The following is a 16,671-nucleotide window of genomic DNA, read 5'->3' as shown; positions in this document are numbered from 1 at the left end:
TTTTTATAAGGGTGCCAAGACACTTCAATGATAGTCTTTTCAAGTGGTGCTGGGAAAAGTGGATATCCACATGTAAAAGACTGAAATTAGACCCCTGCTTCATATCATATATAAAAATTAACTCAAAATGGATCACAGGCTTAAATATAAAAGCTAAAGCTATGAAGTTGTTAGAAAAAAACATAGGCAGAAATCTTTATGACTTTGGATTAGTCAATGGTTTCTTGCACATGACACCAAAAGCACAGGCAACAAAAGAAACAAATAAGTTGGACATCACGAAAATAAAAAAATTCTTGTGCATTAAGAGAATAAAAAGGCAACCCATAGAATGGGAGGAAATAGTTGCAAATCATATGTATCTGATAAAGGACTTGTATCCAAAACATATAAGAACTCACTCAACAACAAAAAAACAAATGACCCAATTATAAAAAATGGGCAAAGAATTGGGATAGACATTTATCCAAAGAAGAAAAACAACCAATAAGCATATACAAAGATGCTCAACATCATTAGTCATTAGAGAAATATAAATTAAAACCATAATGAGATGATACTTCATATCCTCCAGGCAGTCTAGAAAGAAGACAGACAATAACAAGTATTGGTGCATATATGAAGAAATTGGAAACCTTTTTCATTATTGATCAGGTTTTTAAATGGTGCAACTACTTTGGAAAATAGTTTTGCAGTTCCTCAAAATGTGAAATATGGAATTACCATATGATCCAACAATTCCATTCTCAGGAGAAATGGAAACAGATCTACACAAAAACTTGTACATGAATATTTCTAGCAACATTATTTAAAAAAAAAGATTTATTTATTTGAGAGAGAGAACATGCACAAGAGAGTGGGGGAGGAGCAAGAGGAGAGGGAGAGAGAGAATGTCAAGCAGACTCCATGCTGAGTGTGGCAGATCCCCCATGAGGGGCTCTATCTTACAACCCTGAGATCATGACCTGGGCCAAAACCAAGAGTGGGTCTCTCAAAAGACTGAGCCACCAAGGTTCCCCGCTAGCAGCATTATTTATCAAAGCCAAAAAGTAGAAACAACCCAAATGTCCATCAACTGATGAATAGATAAATAAAAGGTGGTCTATTCATACAATGAGATATTATATGGTCTTAAGAGAAAATGAGGTACTGATGTATGCTGTGGCATAGACGAACCTTGAAAATATTGTACAAAGTGGTCAGACACAAAAGGCCACAAATTTTATGGTTTTATTTATATGAAATGTCCAGAATAGGCAAATCTATTATGACAAAGTAGATTAGAGCTTGCCAGGGGCTGGGAGGAGGAAATGGGAGTTATCATGAATGGATACAGGGTTTCTTTATGGGGTGATGAAAATTCTCTACAATTAGACAGTGGTGGTGATTGCACAACTCTGTGAATATACTAAACACCACTGACTTTTATACTTTAAAGGGGTGAATTTTATGACATTTTAACTACATTCAATGAAAGTGTTACTAAAAACCAGATGCTTTTACTATAAACAAAACAAAACACAACACACACATATTATTTATGAAGGGATTAGATATTTCTCTCATGTGTAAAAAGCAGACCACTGCAGAGCAACAAGCTTTCCCCCCATCCCCAAATTCTTCAATGAAGCATGACCTGATGACAAGTAACAGGCAGCCTTCTGGGCATAACACACATAAACACTTAGCTGACAACTCTTTTTGGGATGCTTCACATTCAGTAATATGGCTTACCTTTAAGGCAATTTAACTGTACTTTTAAATGACTGTCTATTCGTGGTTTCAGCTTCACAAAAGTGGCTGTAGCATCTTTATGTGCGTAACTCTCATTAAATGAAAACAGTGTTGCTATGCTTTTGCATGTTTGACAATGTCAGGCTTCCTCTTGGGGTCTCCGTGTGGGAGTCTGATGGGGATATTCCCTTTAAAAAAGCATCATCAACTGTGTGAGTGAAACCTTATTCTTTTTGTGACCTTCACAAATGTGATGTGGGCTGATGCAAAGCATTTTTCTCTCCCTCTCGTAATCACCAAATGGTGAATTACACCATTCCAAAGAATACAATCATTTACACCCTCGGTCTAGTGGATGATTCCAACAAAACAAAACCTTGGCAATGGGCTCCGTGAAGTGTTAATTCGGACCTTTCTAAATAAGAAACTTGATGGTTTGAGTGGAAACAGCCTCCATTCGTGGAAGAACTTAACATTGACAGAGCAGATGGGTCCTCTGGGGGAAACTCTGGCTCTCTTGAAAAAAATCTTTCTTTGTCACAAAGCCTTTAAATACTAGGTATGTCCAGTTAATGTTGAATCTTGCATCTAAAGCTTTGCCAGAGAAAAACTGCTGCAGCGCCAAAGCCTCAACAGAGTATCTCCAAAATATCTGGGATGAAAAGTATAGGAGTGGAAACGTCTTATAGATTCAAGGCCCCCATGCCGTCTTTCCAGCTGTATTATTTTTCTACTGCCGCATGAAAAGTTACTACCAACATAGTGGCCCAAAACAACAGTGATTTGTTGTCTCACATGTTTTGTAGGTCAAGTACCTGGCATGGTACTAGATTCCCTGCTCAGGGTCTCACCAAGCTACAGGTAAGGTGATGGCCATGTCAGCGGTTGTCACCTGCACTTGGAGTCTTCTTCCCAACTCACTGTTTATGGGCAGAATTCATTTCCTTGTAGTTGTGGGGCTCTACGTACCCATTTTCCTTCTAGCTCTTGGCCAGGGTCTACTTCAGCTGCTGGAGACCATCTACAATTCTTTCCCAGACGGCCCCCATGGATATAGTTCACACATGGATGTTGGCTTTCTTCTAGGCCAGTGGGAGCACATCTCCCTGACCTTTTTTCCTGTAACCAACTGGAGAAGGGTCTTATTGTTTAAAGGGCTCATGTGATTGGGTCAGACTCCTGGATATGCCCCTTATTTAATTAACATAACCAATTATGGGTTGAAATCCCTCTTTTTAACGGTTGTAGGGATTACGCAGGGCATGTACCCTAGGGAAGTGAAAGCTGTTGCAGGCTATTTTAAAATCCTGCCTACCATACCATTGCTTCTCATTTTGGGGAAAAAAAAAATGGCCACCTTCTTAATATTTACAAAGGCTTTGGGGGTGATGCTCAACTGAATGGTTACATTTTGTCTGTGGTAAGAGCCCAAACAGTCAGGGCCAGCAAAGGGTGGGATAGGGGACAGATGAGAAAGACACAGTAGCCTGTTTCATCACGTGTAAACTTAGGCTTAGTTCTGTCTGCCTCTGCCTTTAAGGACTCTCAATCTCTGTGACGTTCCTGGAAGAAGGAAGATCATAGGGTGCTTGATTATCTTGCTCTTCAAAGGATACATACAGGTGCACTGGCCTATAGTTCCACCTGCTCAGGAGGCTGAGGCAGGAGGGTCCCTTGAGCTCAGGAATTCTAGACTGTAATGCACCATGACGATCCGGGGTCCACACTAATTTCGATGTCAATGTGGTGACCTCCTGAGAGTGTGAGGTGCCCCAAGTTTGCCTGAGGAGGGGTGAACTGGCCCCGGTCAGAAGCAGAATAGGTCAAAACTCCCGTGCCAATCACTGGTGGAAATCAGGCCTGTGCATAGACACCGTGCTCCAGCCTGGGCAACTGAGACCCTTTTCTCTAGAAAACAAATAATAAAATAAAGGATGCATGTATGTTTTCATGACTGACAGTCATTGAATCAGATCACTAGGAATCTAGGTAATTTCTTCATTGATGGAAATTTTACTTGTCTTCCTCCTTTTGAACAGTCTTTAAAAATATCTGCTAGTAGGAAGATTGAAAACTGGTATAGAATTCAACATACATTGGCCAGAAATGACATATGAGCTATAAATTATGGAGTCCAAATATAATTATAGGTACTTTATATGTGAAAAGGATGAAGACCGTTTTCGCCCTAGATATCTTTTTGTTAAGCAAAGAGGGTAGCTGCATATTTTGAAGACCTTAGTGAGTTCACATGATCCCTGGGACTCTTAATTTTCGTGATTAGAATTTAAATTCAGAACGAGGGAGCTGAGGCATTTTCCTGCTAGAAATAGAGGAGAGGTGAGCTGAGTGTTGTGCAGAAGCAGGGAAAGGGACTGAGAAAAGGAACAAGAGTAGGATCTCTTCCCAGGAGAATTTTAAAGTTGTTTCTAGAAAAATAACAAATGTGAAAATAAATTATACTAATCTATCCATTAATTCCTTAAATTCAGAGCCTATTAAAACATGCCTCAAAGAAAGCTTGGGATGACCTGTTCTGCCCAATTAATTTTGAAGTATTGGAAATCAATTAGTTACAATAAACAGACTCGTTCTCATTATTTTAAGCAGCTTGCAATTAGCTTCATAGAAAGATGATTGTACACAGGGCTTTAAGTATAAAGACATGCTGGCATTGACAAAGAATACTGTGTTCTTCTTTTTTTCTAAAACTAAATCTCTTTTGTACTACAAGAACCAACTTCTGATAGTGAATTCAAACTTTTACCAAGTGGTCTGCTTTATATAGAACTGATTTAAATATTGAAACACTGGATTTTTCCTTTGCAGTATGTGCAACAGAAACTGAAATTCTTCTGTGAATGTACACATAACATGGTACCAGTTTTTGTTTGCTATGCTTTCAGCCTGCAAGCAACACAGAATGAAATGCATTTAATCCTTCTCTCATTCCTTTTAGCCACCAAGGCACTTGGCTTGCCAAGGTACCCCTTTCCAACTGCAACCAACAAGGACTCATTGTTCCTCACTCATTAAATGCAGTAGATTTGCTTGATGGAATATATTTGCTTGCCTGCCTATCTGGTGTGCTATTTTGCATCTGCAGTTTCCAAGGTATTCATTTGCTCACCAGAGAAACACATGATGAGGAAAAAAAAAAAAACATAATCTGCATATTCTGATGTTAGTACATTGATTCATTATGTCATTTCTAAAAGAGGGACAATATTATGACTCATGAGCATAGAGGGAAAAAATGGAACATTTTATTTCTTTGTTGGTTCAGCAAGTGTACATTTGGTAGTGACATGAGCTAATTGCATAGTTACCATGAAATAACATGTTTTATTTTTTTCTGTAATAATGTAGTAACTACATAGTAACTTCTGAGGAAACAGTAATAATTATACAGTAATGTGATAACAGTGCTGTTTTATTTTTCCCAACAACTATGCAATTAACTGTACATAAAGTACAAAATCCACCTTTTCTGAACTAATGTGCACACTTGCCTAAAGCGATTCTTCCTTGGTTTTTCTGGCCCCTATCTGCTTCTCTCTCACATCAAGCCCCTTTACACTATTCAAAAGTCTAAACCTAAATCCTTTTCATAATCTCTCTCCTTCAAACCTGACAAGCTATTCATCCTTTAGAGTTCTATCATGAGGTTTAGAACTGAAACATGAAACTGAAATATTATGTGGAGCTTTATGTTAAGTAACCTAGAAGTCACTTAGAATGGCAAAAATAGCAAAGTTAGGGGATGGCTTCCATGGACCAGCTTCAGTAAAATGGGCAATGTTGAAGACCTGGGACACTCCTGGTGTGGTAGGTTTTACACTGAGCTAATCTGAGTCTGAAAGAAGAACATACATTTAGCTCCCAGGGTGAAGAGGTGTGGAAAACCCTGGTTGGCACTTCCTCTACTGGATGGTCTGTGGAGTACATGCACAGGTTTGGCGAGAGAACATCTCATCTTTGTCTCCATAGACAGAAGGGGGTTGCAGGCATCTTGAGAAATAGTTTCTCTCTTGAAAAGAAATATATGCAAAATATAATTGCTCTAAACATCAGAGAGGGGAGGAGAGTCAGTTATGGGAACAGAGAAAGATTCACATAGTAAAAGTAGTAAAAGAGACTCAGATACTTGGCTAAGAAAACAAGACAGGCGGGAATAAAGACAGAGGCACAGAAGCATAGAGACTGAGAGACAGCATGAGAGTAAGAGAATGAAAAGGTTAGAGACAGAGAAAAAGACATAGAGAAGGAAGCATGAACAGAGCCAGAGAAAACAGGAAAGCGTAATAGAGACATAGAGAGAGAAAGGGAGTGAGAAGCAGAAAAAAAAATGATATTCAAAGATGAAAAAAAAGAGCAAGGGAGAGAAGGGAAGATATATATACATATATATATATATTTATACATACATATATACATATATATAAGACCCTACTGATTTTTGGTCAGCCTTGTTCTATCTATTTTTGGAGTTGTATGAGGGCCAGAGGCAATACTTCTGCTCATTATAAAATTGCATTGCATTTTCAACTTCTGGTTTGGTATGAAGAAATGAATCATACAGCCTCAGAGCACTACCATCATTTTTCTCTGTGGTCTAATTTAAATCCTCTATCAAATACCATTGCAACAGTGACTTTTAACATTTTGCATGATTTATACTGTTAATGAGCAAAGAACCAGAGCAGGTTGGGATGTTCTCTATAAAGGAATGAAGTAAAATAAAATCCTGCACACAAGCCTTGCAGAAGTATTCCAGTTCTGATAGGTCTCATTCAAGCTGATCACTTTAAGTCTTGCTTCTACTTATTGCAAATGAAATGACATCTTTAAGTAACTGGGGTACCTAGATACTTACATATGTAGATTTTTGCACATAGAAGAAAACTATTTGGATGGGGAAGAAATATCCCAAAGGTAGAGGAAAACTGCAACATGATCTGACTGACTCCAGAAGATGAACGTGCTAGTCCAAAGGAAGACAGGTGAGCCACAACAAACTTTGAATATCTGGGTTCACTGAAACCAAGTACATTAGATTTTGATAGCCTAGAGTTCTAAATCGTAGACTGCAAGTTCTGAATTTTTTTAAAAATGTATCTTGGATTGTTTGGAAAGGATATTGTCATGTGTTGAAAGAGTACTTTGCAATAGATTAAGAAAGGCAGCAAGAACTCAGATCCCTCAGATATACCATGTGATTCTGTGTAAGATGTTTTGAGCTGAGCTATGTCATTTATAGTGTTTGCACGTGACACAGTGTGCTTACAGCATTTTGTTATGGACTGGAACTTTATCAGTGCTATAGACTGTGATCCCCACATTCAGACAGTAAAGCCCTAACACCCAGTACTCAGGAAAGGACTGTACCTGAAGAAAGGTCTTTACAGAGCTTATTATTAAAATGAGATTATTAGATGGACCCTAAGCCAGTGTGAACAGATTCCTTATAAGAAGAGAAGATAGGATGCTGATACGTACCGTGTGAAGCCACAGCGAGAAGACAGTTATTTATAAGCCAAGGAGAGTGGTCTCAGGAGAAACCAACACTGTCAACATGTTGATCTAGGCTCTAGAGCTATGAGATAGTATTTCTATTGTATAAGCCACCCAGAGCATGGAACTTTTTTATAGCACCCTAACAAACACAAATAACCAGTTCTCATGATCTGTGCCAAGAATCATTTTCGGAGTGTTAGATATTCCTTAACTAATGAAAGCTATACTTTATCAACAATAGAAGTCTTTAGTATGATATTTGAGTATAAATTTATTAACCAACCATCTCAAAACAGATATTTAGAACAGTGGCTTACTCTTTTTTTTTTTTTTTTTTTTAACAGTGGCTTACTCTAAAAGGATTTGGTAGCCTTCTCACTGGTCTCCACAAGTTTCCTCTACCAGTTCACTGTGAACGTAAGAAACAATTCTCTGTAGCCTGCACTGGCTACTTGAAGGCCCAGGTGCCCTCTCTCTCAGCAGCAACATCCTCTCTGCCTGCTCCATCTGCATGCTCCCCGCATGAGCAAAGAGCAATTGAATCACTCTTCTGTGTATATTTAATTTTTTTTTCCCTGTGCCTTTCTATAAATGCCTTTACTTTCTTTGTAACTTTCTTCTATGGAAGCCATGTCTTTAGTCCTGCCCTAGGTGTTGATGTTTGCCCTCTACTTGGCACTCTGCTCCCCTTTCAGACTTTAGTTGACAGTCTCTTTTGAAGTTTAATCTAGTCCTCTTCAACATTTGGGCTCCAGACCTGCTTGGTACTCCTATTGTTACCAGTCCCCAAGGAGATAAGGAGCTTTCAACAGAATGTAAATGTACTATATCACCAACCTTACTGTTCAGTTTAGCTCTTCAGTTAATGTTATTATTAATATTTAAATAGTAGTAGTAGCAACAATACCAAAACTTTCTTGAAGAAGGAAACAGGGTGTTGATTCACATTCTGGTACAAGCTACTTATCTCATCAGGTTCTGGTACTTGGAGCAGCACTAGTTTACACCTTCTAGTTACCTCCTTTTTTCCATGACTTTGCCTTACCTTTGGAGCTCTGACAATCTTACTGTTTTTGTTCTGCTCTTTTTTTCCCAGTTCCTAAAAGTACATGGATCCTTGCTTTCTTCATTTAACTTTGTCCTTGTGAGCATCTCTTCCACTCCCTTGAATCCTTATCCAACTTGAACTTTTATTCTGTTAATCAAAGGCTACCATGAAACACTTGCTGGTCACCCCATAGTTTGCACTAAACGAAGTGTTGTGTTGAGCCTGTAGGAGCCAGATATAGCTCTGGTCTTCTCTTAACACATGTATTAGATGAAGAAAGTCTTCTCCCCCTCAGATTTGATTTCACATTTTACTCCCTGGGTCTTTCCTGAACTTAACAGCCTCTCGCTAAAATGGTAAGTGTATTGCCCTGTTACAGTATGCCTTTTCATTATGTTTTAATTTGTAGAAATAGAAGAAAAATGGAAAGGATGCTTGGGTATGAGTATCTCCTATGGAAGGAACCAGTTATTTCTGAATCCTTGTTATGGGGTTCCTCCTAGAGCTCCATGTCCAGCATCTAAACATAAATTAGAAAGTAATATTCATTAGGCTGCTGGCAGGTATTTGGGAAGCAGCATCCTTGTGCTCAGTCTCTACTTACACCTGCATCAGTAGTCAACAGCTGCTTGTTTCTCCCTGGGAGTGATCTTTGCAGGGAAATGTCCTGTCAAAGCCCAGCTCTTGCTTCTCCAACCTCCAACTGTAATCGGTAGTGCAGTAAGAGGCCCTGTGCTTTCTCTTTTCTTACTTGCTTTCTCTTCCATTATTCTTTTGCAAATCCCTTGATTTTTGCCTTAGTTCCTCAGATTTGTCCCAATAACCCCTCTTTTGCTGCTCCTCCAGATCTTTCTCTAAGTTCTTCATCATGTACACTCCAGTATGTCTCTCTTTGTCTCTTTAGCACTTGCTCCTGTACCATTTTCCATACCTTAACCCATTTTTTATTCTGTACCTTTTCTTGAATTTTTCCTAAATATGCTACTTAAGATTAGATGACTGGGTTTCCATGAAACCCATCATGTCCTGTTTTCCTGGGAGGGAGCCTTTTCATAGTTCATATTTACCCTAAAAAATAGCATGGATATTTGCAAAAATACAGATGTAAGACTCCTGGGCTCAGATTCTCCTGGGGACTTAATTTTTTTTATTGGGTATGGCCATAGGTAATCACATAGTCTTCCAATAAGTGGTACTGGGTGGCTGGGTGGGGATTTGTGGAAGGTATTCTTGGCAATGGATAGGATGGGATTTGTGCAATGAAACATCTAAACTTATTTCTTAGTCTTAAATATCCTGGCTGCTTTATGATGATAAAGGTCACCTTCCTACTCCTTATTCTATTCTAGTTATAGATAATGTCTCATCAATTTTATAATACAGCAGCGTTGTTAAGCAGAGGTTTTTTTCCCTGGAGTTTAAGGCAGTAGAGCACAGCGACTCAGAACCTGGGCTTTAAAGTCAGGCTGAGGGGCACCTAGGAGGCTCAGATGGTTAAGCTGCTGCCTTCAGCTTGGGTCATGATCCCAGGTCCTGGGATCGAGCCCCATGTTGGGCTCCCTGCTCAGTGGGGAGCCTGCTTCTCCCTCTTCCTCTGCCTGCTGCTCCCGTTGCTTGTGTTCTCTCTCTGTGTGTCAAATAAATAAATAAATAACTTAAAAAATAAATTTTAAAAAGTTAAAAAAAATAAAGTCAGACTGAATTGTGTTCTAAATCTTGCTTTAGTACCTATGAGCTGTGTGGACAAGAGCAAGTTACTCAGTCTCTCTGGGTCTTTGCTTTTAATTATATCAAATGGAGATATTAATGACTTCTTTCAGGGTTCTAAGGATCCAAACTGTATAGTTTAAACTGAATAAACTATATAATATAAACTGAAGTTTTCACGCTTCCTGTTGGGACAAAAAAAAAAATGGCTTAAGAAATATATGTGGTGTGGGTCAAAAAACCCCTAAGTTATATGGTAGATGCCAAAGTCATTTTGGGAAACCTTGGGGGGAAATACAGACTCAGCCAGTCTTTCTGCAGAGCAGCTATTACTGAGATTCAGGGAACAGGCCTATTTGACTTTCTATAAAGAGAAATATGTTCTATATATTAAGATGCTTGGAGCAATGAAAACAGTCGGTAATTTAAAACTAGGGGCACTAAATTAAAGTTACAATGGCAGCCACTCCTACTTTGCAGGTACTTATTTGTACTTGAGAAACTTGTCCCAAGAGCAATTTCATGTGACTTCCTCGAGACTGAGTGGTCTAGAGTTTTTCATGCAATGATTCTTCCCAGCAGGACTGAAGAGGCCAGGCAAGATGGTTTGAAGAGATCTCTGAGGTGTTTGCATGGTGTCCAGCACATAGAAAATGCTCAGGAATTGTAGCTGTGATTATGTTTAGTAATGTCAGGGCTTCAAGGAACCCATGAAACCCTTCTGGAATTGTATGGTGATTTTCATGCATCGTATGCATTTTTTAAGGGTTCAGCCACCCGTTTACTCAGGTTCTAACACGGTTCATAATCATTAAATGTGTAGCGATATTTTAGCTTGTGTCTCCAATGTGGAATCAACCTAAAGTCTCAGTTCATCTTTGAAATGCCTTGGGACTGACATTAAACCCACGGAACTTCACTTCAGATTCAGAGCAAAGAAAGGTCAGACCTTGTCTGTGATAAATCACTGTAAAAATCCAGAAACTAGCCTGGAACTGAAGAGATGTTTAGGCATGAAGACATGATATATTGGCTGGCTTTGGGTCGAGCTAACATGCTCCTCCTCGTGCATCAAGAAACCCATTTCATTGTTCTGCCAACTGCATAAGTCCATTCTGTCCTTCACCGAGGATCCTTGAGGCTGCCCCTTGACATCTGGTAATCACCAGCGGCTAAATGACAAGACTTATACATTTTTTGGCGTTCTACAATACCATAAATCCTTGCACTGGGACATTGTATAATGACTCCAGGATGTGGAGTCTTCCTTATCTCTGAAAGCTCAAATTATATAGCTCGTCTGTCAGTGGCCCCTGACTGCCAGATAACCTCATTTCATCAGACAAATACGAATCCCACACTTCCAACCATGATACTACTTCTGAATGATGATATTTATTTCTTACAGAGGTTAAACATGTTTTGTTTTTGTTTTGCTTTGCTCCCCCCTCCGTAAGTCAGTTAGCATCAGAATTATGTTTTCTACTCTGTTGAGCTCAGGCCTTGCTAGAGGCTCTGACTGGTTGGGTTTCTGAATCGTGTTGCAGTCCCGGAGTTTTGTTTTTTTTACTTTTTATTTCTTTTTTTTCTCATCTTTCAGTAGTAATTTTGTGACATGATACATTTTCTGGCACCTTGGTTAACTATGTTCATGCATTCCTTTACACCTTCTAGAACTGTAAATGTAATCCAACACACGGCTGTTGGAGGAAGTCTGGGAAGTGAGATCCAGCAAACCAGAGGTGTGGTAGGGGAGACGAGTGTGCACAGCAGATAACTGTACTTGATTAGCTAGATTTAAATAGTGTCGGATGAATTTGCCAGGTGAAAATAAAAATTGTCAGTTCAGTTTAATTTCATGGTGAATCAAACAAGGAAATTAGATTCTGCTTCTCTGTCAGTTTGACATCCACAGCAAGTGACAATTAGAGATGATGGGAGAACTTATATTTACTTTGAAACTCTTGATTTTCTGATAGGCATGCAACTTTTGTTTACCCTTGTGTTGCAGAAAAATGTGGCATAACAGTAGCATTAGTAGAGGTTGTTGGAATATTTGGGATGTAGGCTCATGAGGCAGAAGGAGCAGGTAGAGAGGCCAGAGATCACTTTCATAGCATGGCATAATCAGATTGAGAGGTATGCCAGAGAGGGGAAGCCCCTGTGCTCTCAGGCCCGAGGAGTGTAGCTGAAATGTGGATAATAACATAGTGGTCACACCTCTTGCTTCAGCAGACAAGATTACATTAGAGCAAGTTAAGGCCGGCAGGCCGGGAATGAAAGTGGCTCTGACGTGCGTGGTGGCAGCCAGGCCATTGAGGTCACTTTTCCATTTTCTTCACAAGCCTACAACTGAAACATCCGGCAACTTGGAGGACTCCCATTTCAACACAAAAGCATTTCCAGACATCCTCCCCACCACCCTGGATAGAAGAAAGTGGAATTTCAATTCCAAATTTGGGTTCAAAGAGCGCAGAAAATTTGGTAGAACTGAAGCATGAAATGATCACTTGGAAAGTTACTTCCTTGATTTGTAGCAAAAGCTCTTGGCAAGAGGTAGCTCTCAGTAGCACAAGAAAATCATTTCCCAACTAAACTCATTTTCAAAGAAAGCATTTCAGGGTTGACTTGACTGGCCACCTTTGGATAGCAGAGACAACATTAGGAGATATAAACAGAATGAGAGGCAAAATATGGTTTGATTCAAGGGCAGTGATAATGACTAGGTATTCTTGTCTTTGATTTAACAGGTATATAGTCATTTTAAAAGGATCCTTCATCTTGTGGGTATCAAGGTCACAAGAAGGCCTGGATAAGTCAACTCACACATTTCTCCAACTTCTCATGGGACCTGAAAGTTCACTGCCTAAAAGGCTCTCTCTCTTTCTCCCTCTTTCCAACTGGTTAAGGAGGTATACAATTCTTTTTTTTTTTTTTTTAAGATTTTATTTATTTATTTGACAGAGATCACAAGTAGGCAGAGAGGCAGGCAAAGAGAGAGAGAGAGAAGAGGAAGCAGGCTCCCTGCAGAGCAGACAGCTCAATGTGGGTCTCAATCCCAGGACCCTGGGATCACGACCTGAGCCGAAGGCAGAGGTTTTAACCCACTGAGCCACAGAGGCACCCTGAGGTATACAATTCTTTTTTTTTTTTTTAATCAGATTAAGATTTTTTTTTAATTATTTGTTTATTTTCAGCGTAACAGTATTCATTGTTTTTGCACCACACCCAGTGCTCCATGCAATCTGTGCCCTCCCTAATACCCACCACCTGGTTCCCCCAACCTCCCACCCCCCACCCCTTCAAAACCCTCAGGTTGTTTTTCAGAGTCCATAGTCTCTCATGGTTCACCTCCCCTTCCAATTTCCCTCAACTCCCTTCTCCTCTCCATGTACCCTTGTCCTCTATCTTATTTGTTATGCTCCACAAATAAGTGAAACCATATGATACTTGACTCTCTCTGCTTGACTTATTTCACTCAGCATAATCTCTTCCAGTCCTGTCCATGTTGCTACAAAAGTTGGGTATTCGTCCTTTCTGATGGAGGCATAATACTCCATAGTGTATATGGAACACATCTTCCTTATCCATTCGTCCGTTGAAGGGCATCTTGGTTCTTTCCACAGTTTGGCGACCGTGGCCATTGCTGCTATAAACATTGGGGTATACAATTCTGATTCCAACTAGACATTTCTTTTCTTTTTTTAAAGATTTTATTTATTTATTTGAGAGAGAGAGAGAGAATGAGAGGGGAGAATGTCAGAGAGAGAAGCAGACTTCCCATGGAGCTGGGAGCCCAACGAAGGACCCCATCTCAGGACTCCAGAATCATGACCTGAGCCAAAGGCAGAGGCTTTAACCCACTGTGCCACCCAGGGACCCCTCAGTATAACTTTCTTATTTGCCTTTCCCTGCATTAACCTCAGACTTGTTTTTTTAATCCTTTTTAAAAATTAACATATAATGTATTATTTGCCCCAGGGGTACAGGTCTGTGAATTGTCAGGCTTACACACTTCATAGCTCTTACCATATCACATACCCTCCCCAATGTCCATAACCCAACCATCGTCTCCCTACCCCCCTCCCACAAGCAACCATCAGTTTGTTTTGTGAGATTAATAGTCTCTTATGGTTTGTCTCCCTCCCAGTCCCATCTTGTTTTATTTTTTCCTTTCCTACACCCCAAGCCCCCCACATTGCCTCTCAAATTCCTCATATCAGAGGAATCAGATGAAAATTGTCTTTCTCTGATTGACTTATTTTGTTAAGCATAATACACACTAGTTCCATCCACATCGTTGCAAATGGCAAGATTTCATTTGTTTTGATGACTGCATAGAATTCCATGTACATATATACCACTTCTTCTTTATCCATTCATCTGTTGATGGACATCTAGGTTGTTTCCATAGTTTGGCTATTGTGGACATTGCTACTATAAACATTTGGGTGCACATGCCCCTTCGGGTCACTACATTTGTATCTTTAGGGTAGATACCCAGTGGTGCTATTGCTGGGTCATAGGGTAGCTCTATTTTCAAATTTTGGAGGAACCTCCATGCTGTTTTCCAGAGTGGCTGCACCAGCTTGCATTCCCATCAACAGTGTAGGAGGGTTCCCCTCTGTCTGCATCCTCAACAACATCTATCATTTCCTGACTTGTTAATTTTAGCCGTTCTGATTGGCATGAGGTAGTATCTCATCGTGGTTTTGATTTGTATTTCCCTGTTGGCGAGTGATGTGGAACAGTTTTTCATGTGTCTGTTGGCCATTTGGATGTCTTCTTTGCAGAAATGTCTGTTCATGTCCTCTGTCCATTTCTTGATTGGATTCTTTGTTCTTTGGGTGTTGAGTTGGTTAAGTTCTTTATAGATTTTGGGTACTAGCCCTTTATCTGATATGCCATTTGTAAATATCTTCTCCCATTCTGTCCGTTGTCTTTTGATTTTGTTCACTGTTTCCTTTGCTGTGCAAAAGCTTTTGGTCTTGATGAAGTCCCAATAGTTCATTTTTGCCCTTGCTTCCCTTGCCTTTGGCGATGTTTCTAGGAAGAAGTTGCTGGGGCTGAGGTCGAAGAGGTTGCTGCCTGTGTTCTCCTTAAGGATTTGGATGGATTCCTGTCTCACATTGAGGTCCTTCATCCATTTGGAGTCTATTTTTGTGTTGTGTAAGGAAATGGTACAGTTTCATTCTTCTGCATGTGGCTGTCCAATTTTCCCAACACCATTTGTTGAGGAGACTGTCTTTTTTCCATTGGACATTCTTTCCTGCTTTGTCAAAGATTAGTTGACCATAGAGTTGACGGTCTGTTCTGGGCTGTCTATTCTTTTCCATTGATCTCTGTGTCTGTTTTTGTGCCAGTCCTATACTGTCTTGATGATGACAGCCTTGTAATAGAGCTTGAAGTCTGAAATTGTGATGCCTCCAACTTTGGCTTCTTTTTCAACATTCCTCTGGTTCCATATATATTTTAGGATTACTTGTTCCATTTATTTGAAAAAAAAAATGGATGAGATTTTGATAGGGATTGCATTAAACATGTAGATTGCTTTAGGTGGCATTGACATTTTCATAATATTTGTTCTTCCAATCCATGAGCATGGAATGTTTTTCCATTTCTTTGTGTCTTCCTCAATTTCTTTCATGAGTACTTTATGGTTGTCTGAGTACAGATACTTTGCATCTTTGGTTAGGTTTATTCCTAGGTATCTTATGGTTTTGGATGCAATTGTAAATGGAATCGACTCCTTAATTTCTATTTCTTCGGTCTTGCTGTTGGTGTATAGAAATGCAACTGATTTCTGGGCATTGATTTTATATCCTGACACTTTACTGAATTCCTATATGAGTTCCAGCAGTTTTGGAGTGGAGTCTTTTGGGTGTTCCACATATAGTATCATATCATCTGCAAAGAGTGAGAGTTTGACTTCTTCTTTGCCAATTTGGATGCCTTTAATTTCTTTTTGTTGTCTGATTCCTGAGGCCAGGACTTCTAGTACTATGTTGAATAGCAGTGGTGATAATGGACATCCCTGTCATGTTCCTGACCTTAGCAGAAAAGCTCTCAGTTTTTCTCCATTGAGAATGATATTCATTGTGGGTTTTTCATAGGTGACTCTGATGATATTGAGGTATGTGCCCTCTATCCCTACACTTTGAAGAGTTTTGATCAGGAAAGGATGCTGCACTTTGTCAAATGCTTTTTCAGCATCTATTGAGAGTATCATATGGTCTTTTTCTTTCTTTTATTAATATACTGTATCACAGTGATTGATTTGCAGATGTTGAACCAACCTTGCAGCCCAGGAATAAATCCCACTTGGTCGTGGTGAATAATCCTTTTAATGTACTGTTGGATCCTATTGCCCAGTATTTTGGTGAGAATTTTCACATCTGTGTTCATCAAGGATATTAGTCTGTATTTCTCCTTTTTGGTGGGGTCTTTGTCTGGATTGGGGATCAAGGTAATGCTAGCCTCGTAAAATGAGTTTGGAAGTTTCTTTCCATTTCTATTTTTTGGAACAGTTTCAGGGGAATAAGTATTAATTCTTCTTTAAATGTTTGATTGAATTCACCTGGGAAGCCATTTGGCCCTGGGCTCTTGTTGGTTGGGAGATTTTTAATGACTGCTTCAATCTCCTTCCTGGTTATAGGTCTTTTCAG

This window comes from Martes martes (genome assembly GCF_963455335.1).
Source record: "Martes martes genome assembly, contig: scaffold_242, whole genome shotgun sequence".
NCBI lineage: Eukaryota > Metazoa > Chordata > Mammalia > Carnivora > Mustelidae > Martes > Martes martes.
Note: the sequence above shows the minus strand (reverse complement) of the source record.